Below are 6,000 nucleotides of genomic sequence, written 5' to 3' on the forward strand. Positions count from 1 at the left end.
CAGACGATTGTAGTGGTTCTGCGTTTTCACGTGATCAACTTTCGGTGTATGACCTGCGAACCGTGTGAGGATAGGGCTTCATTGTTTTATTCGAATTGCGAGAATTTACCTTCTATGAGACTGCTTCTGACACTCCTGGCGAGTGGAAACTTCATGCATCGGAGTCTTTAGTCGTTCTCCTCAGAAGTAACTCCGGAATTTAGTGCCGTCGCCTGAATTACCGAAATTTTTATTAGCATCAAATGCTCTCCGAATGTTGATACGCACCGAGCGAGGATCTAGTTCCGGAGACATCAAGGCGTTGAAAGCCTCAACTGATTGAAAGCTGACCAAGGAAGTTTGCTTTTATTGCGGAAAGCGGGTCGTTTTCGAAACTAATGCCGGAAGTATCTTGCTTCTCTCATGTGGTCACGCATTGCGCGAAAACGTGAGCACACGAACAACACGTGTTCCGCCGTTTCCTCCAAACCTACGCACACCAAACACTCGGGCGAGGCCGAGCAAGCTAGCTGCGTTACCTGCACTGTGATTTTGTAGCACGCTTAAACGCCGGGCACATCGAACCCCCCATGGGGTGCTTGCTGTTCGCAGCTTTGCTGGAACAAATCAAACAATTGGGAAGGTTCGTGAAGCATTGTGCCTTATGTCCCTCCAATCCGCAGTGTCGGCAGAGATTGCTTCTGTCAGGGCCTTTGCAGTCCCATTGCTTGTGCCCCGGTTCCAGGCACTTGAGGCAAACTTCGGGTTACTCGTATATGCCCACAGGGCATACCGACCATCCCACCTTGACGCTCCCTAACTTGACTACCTTGGAGGCGTCCGCTGCAGATAGCCGAACCAATGCTACCTGCGTCCCTGCCGGACCTTTCCGTAGCCGAACGGCTGCGGTGGGCGTCTCCACTTCACACTGTCGCTGCAGTGCCGTGACGAGCTCTTCGACTTCGGTGATCTCGTCCAGGTCTTTAACCCTTAGATTCACCTCCGTCGTGAGTGCCCTCACCTTGACCGTCTCGCCTAGGACTTCCTCCGCCAACTTCTTGTAGGCGGCGCCCTTTTGCGAGACGCCCTGCTTCAGCTCGAGGATCATCTCGGCCATCCGGGTACGTCCTATTCGACGTACATCGGCGCCGAGTTCACCGAGCTTGACGTCACTCCTCATCGCGATTGGCGCCTACCCTAGACTTCTTGCTACCCTCATTCACCTGGGCCTTCTTTTCGGCCCTTGATGTCTTCGGTTTCCTCTTGTTCTTGACCAGGGTCCAGGAGGCGTCATCCCCCCTATTTCCCTGGTCTGAGGTCCTTACTGATATAATGCTTCGATGACGCAAAGTCGGTGATGGCGTCCAGCTGTTCCGTCGCCACCTCGAAGGCCGAAAGCCCATCGCGTTTGCGGTTCATCGCCTCCACAAGCCATGGGCCGTCAATAACCCCTACCGGCGAGATGAAGGTTAAGCGACCCACGCTGGCGCTGCGCGCTGAGCTGCCGACTATTGCCTCTGGCCTCCTAGGCGGAGACCTGAACAACCCACCTCTTGCGAAGGGGTTGTCTCCTACACTACTACCACTAATTGAAGAATTGACTTGGTTTTCCATTTTGGTCCCACGAGTTGCTCGGGAAAAGAGGTCCACCACGCCAGAACCCAGCATGACGCGGTAATGACGAGGGTGCCCAGGTACCCCACAGGCTCCGTTAAAGGCCTAGCTTATTATTTCACCCCCCTGGCCATGCATCCCCTCGGCACGGGTCGCTTGACGCCTTGGGATTAGGGGTTAGGGACGATGGTCCCGGTCTAACTTGCAGTGGCCATGGGGAGGGGTCGTCAAGCCCTTGGACAAAGTTCCTGCTGCCCCAGCTGTCGAAGGTATACGGCGATCCCACCGTACTATACAAGGAGTAATGCCAAGACGACTTGACGATTGTGAAGAGGAGCCAATAACGTACGAACAGGCGACATCATCTGCTGAAAAGAAGAAGTGGCTAGAAGCGATGAAGGAGGAAATGCGTTCGTTGGAAGTAAACGACACTAGGGCTCTGATTCGCCAACCACCAGGTTGGAAACCTGTTGGAAGTTGCTGGGTTTTTAAGAAGAAGGAGAATGCGGATGGCGAAATTGTTCGATTTAAGGCCCGAGTTGTAGCGCAAGGCTACTCGCACCGTTTTGGGCGTGATTTTGAGGAAGTATTCGCGCCGGTTGCTATGCAACAAACTTTCCGCGTTCTACTGTCAGTCGCTAGCAATAAAAAAATGGACAATAAAAAAATAGCAATAAAAAAAAATGCACTTTTGGCGGCTCATGCCGAGGTGCTGATGATTGATCGGGCGTCGAGACTGATCAATTCCGTGAGTAATTGACTTGCCGCTCAGCCGCTCCTCGGAAGATTGCCAGGTTGCTTTCTTCCGCTGAGTACATATTTCACCCAAGATGCTTTAGCTAGTAGCGATAAAGGCATTCGTGATGGCCGTCTGCTGTTATTTTAACATGGCCACCGTACAACTGTCTATTTATTCATGCACTAAGACATGTATTTTTGACCCCTCATTTCAAACTTAGAACAACCGAAAAGAATACAACATGTTTACTTCCTCTCTTGCTGATTACCCTGATTGATCCGAGAATTTCCATATATTTCCCTGATTTTTGCAGGTTAACAATAATTCTCAGATAATTCCAAGTTTCCCAGTTTTTTTTGCGTTCCTTGTACTCGCTGATCAACCAAAGTGTTTCTTCCTTAACCTGATGTAACTGACAGGGTTATGTATGATTAATAAATAAAAAATAATCTGCTGCTCTTCAAATGCGTTCCAGACCAATCCTTACAGTCCCGTGTAACCAAACTGTGCTCTATCTCATCTGCGACGTCTGAAAGTCAAGCAAAACAATCTGTTGAAGATTTTCGACTTGGATCCGATACACTGCCGTTCTACGCATAATTGTCCCATGTACAAAGCAAATCCCAGCAAACATGGGACAAATATGCATATGACGGCAGTACACGATCTTCACCAACTAGCGGAAACTGGACCAATCATCGCTCCTGTGAAGAATCAACTAATCCGCACATCGTGAATCATTTCTCCTAAATAACAAACCTGTGATAATTTATGCAGTATGTAAAAAAAAGGTCAATTGATTTCTAGGCTTTTTGTTATTATTAGTTAAAAAAATATTTTTCCTTATCAGTTAGACTGTCTCAGAAACTCTGAAATTTTCTATTGAAAGCAGCTGTAAGTAAGACGAATAAGCAAAGGAGTACATGTATTATGGCTCATTAAATTGAATCAATTGAAATTAAAAAAGGAAACAAAAGAGATATAAACCACACGAACAGGAGCGAATTTGGCTTATCTTATATTTTTGTATCAACTACCAACGCGATTCTAAATTATTGCTTAAATTAACACATTAACTATAATTGAAATATATCTTTTTTGCTCTTCGTATGAAACAAAAATAGGCATTCCTACAAAACAACAACATATAGGAATCATATAAGCACATACATCCACGACACTGCAGAACAACCAACAGCATCGACATTTAAAATAAAGAACAAGTCCGTCTGCTCCTCCACTTCCGTTGGCAATGTCGAACTTAGACCTTCCTCCACTCCTATTTCCTCACACGAAAGGAAACGTCAAACATTCTGTTTCTTCGTTTTATCCATTTTGCCCTCATGTGCTTTCTTCGTACATTACACCAAACTGCCTCAAATTGCTGCCGTATTATCGATCTCCGCTAACTCCTCCGAGAATAATGCGGACACTGAATCAAACGTCACTGAGTAAATTTTGTTTCATCAGCCCCTCCCGTAAATTGATTACACTTTTGGTTCGTGGCCATAAATACCTGCTAGATTGTTGAAGGTCCCATCGTTGGTACCTCTCTTGGTGACGATAGCGCAGGCTAGATGAGCAGTCGTTGTTATCCGATAAGGAAATTTTTGGTGGCTCCTACATAGTTTGGGCAGCGCCTTCCGAAGAGAGAGATGACGTTTCGTGACAATTACTAGATCTCTACGAGGAACTTCACACTCCTACAAAACGGACACCTTCATGTGGAAGGATTTATCCGGCGTACTTTCACTCCCAGGAAGCAGCGGTTGGAAGGGTCTGCTGCTTGGCAGTTCTGGCCACAACGGGGCCACACTAGACACTTTCTTCCCTTTCGTTCTGATCGGCTCACTTCGGTCCGTCGTCGTCGGAGCACAAAATGGCGATTGCACACAAAAAATATATACCGAATACACACCACTTCACTTCTGTGTTGTTCACAGGGCAGCAAAAGAAGTGAGCTGAAGGTAGCTCATTTTGCGCTCACGATTAAAGTGATTGCGGACTCCTTAAAGGACCGAGATTTTTCCTCAAAATCCATATAAATCCTTTCCATCTCCGAACTTTTTCTTCCAATTTCATGCACCAAAAATTGCTGAAATTAACGAAATCCTAACTCAGTAACATAAGAAATGACTGCATTCTCTTGATTTTTCGCCTTTTATTATTTACACTCACACGAGAGCAAAAATTCGAAACTTCAAAAACCCGTCGCAGCAGCAGAGCAAGAAACTCAGCAGACCCTGGCTTTCGCCTCGCGATTAGAGCACTCCGACTGAACTGGGGAGGGCTACGCATGAATCAATCGCCAGACATTTTTTTCTTTCTTCTATCGTTGCTCGATTTTTCACCCAAACTTGCATTGATGTAAATCTCAAGCCCCGTTGTTATTCTCGACGGTTTTTAAGCACTAAACTCCGGCACATCTGTTTCCGAACACTATGAATTTGATTTTTCTACCGTAACCACCAGCGTTAAAGCTTTTCTTTCCACATTTTCCGCTCGACGGACAACGAACGCGACGACGAAGACGACTGCAAAATTTCTACTGTTCTGAAGTGAGCGAACCTGAGCAGGCAGATAGCGAGATCAACTCGATGACAGTCCACTGCGTGAACAGATAATCATCGCTGCTTCTTCTCACGCATGATGATTTGATTATGACGACCTAATGATGACAGATGGTACACCGAAAATAAAATCTACCCATTTTCGAATAGGCCTTTTCACAAGACGTTTAAGGACATAGTTTGGAGAGTACCACGATGGCAGTCAATATGGCACCGGACTTTCCACGGATCAACCCCACCCCCACACCTCTCCCACCAACATTCGAATGCATCGAACAAAAGTTTAATATGCAAATTACTAACCTGTTCACAGCATATTTTATTACTTCCCGTGATAATGAACATGTTTCTTCAAAGAGTCCTATGTATTTCGGCTCAAATTATAATATCATAATACCATAAATCAGCAGTTTCGTGCCAATTTAATAGCCGTTCGCGATTTGGTGGGTTTATGGGTTTCTCACTGCACTTCACTTCTTCTCAAAGGGCATTAAAAATCCATTTTTAGGGGGGGGGGCGTCCAGTGAAGTGTCACAACCCATACACAAATTTCAGACGCTTCATACAAAAATGTGACATACGGGGGAGGGGGGTTGAAAATTCCCAATTTTTGCGTTACGTAATTAATGGATCTTCCCTTATTCTGATTGTGGCACTCCGGCATTGGGCGCTGGCGGGGGGGAGACCATATGACTGGATGAAATATTCAAGAGCTTCAACTCCATAGACAATGCATATTGAATGTTTGTTCCAATACTTAGGAGCAGGCTTGTTAATCGATAACGATAACGATTGTACGATGATGCTTCATTGACGATAAAGTGAGCGTTGAATTATCGTTATATTTATCGAATATTCGTTGATTTATCGATAATTATCGAGTTAACTGTAATGTGTACTAGTTTGTGGACGCCGGATATGCCTGTTCCCGGCATCTATAACATTTTGGTACTATTAGACAACAATCAGAACATCGAAAGAAAGCCCGGTTCCAGACGGCCGACGACCCTGAGCGACAAGAAGCTCTAAAGGAAGACCGAGGGAAAAGTGGCTACTTCGCTACAGGCCAAACCTGTAGGCCAAACAGTACCTGGCGAA

General features: G+C 46.0%; 1 protein-coding gene across 3 annotated transcripts in view; it reads right to left on the reverse strand.

Annotated features, from left to right (window-relative positions):
- LOC134221175 (serine/threonine-protein kinase Tao) overlaps positions 1 to 4,880 on the reverse strand; it is a 44,132-nt gene extending 39,252 nt beyond the window's left edge. Inside the window, exons 1-2 of one of the 3 annotated variants that reach the window (XM_062700368.1) lie at positions 4,511 to 4,880; positions 3,849 to 4,427 (exon numbers count right to left, since the gene is read on the reverse strand). The gene's annotated coding sequence lies outside the window, so the exon portion shown is untranslated. Of the gene's footprint in view, positions 1 to 3,848 lie in introns of all 3 variants that reach the window. The other 2 variants (XM_062700367.1, XM_062700369.1) reach the window with 2 other exon arrangements.
- Between the last annotated feature and the right edge of the window lie 1,120 nt (positions 4,881 to 6,000).

This window comes from Armigeres subalbatus, chromosome 3, assembly GCF_024139115.2.
Source record: "Armigeres subalbatus isolate Guangzhou_Male chromosome 3, GZ_Asu_2, whole genome shotgun sequence".
In the NCBI taxonomy this organism is placed as follows: domain Eukaryota; kingdom Metazoa; phylum Arthropoda; class Insecta; order Diptera; family Culicidae; genus Armigeres; species Armigeres subalbatus.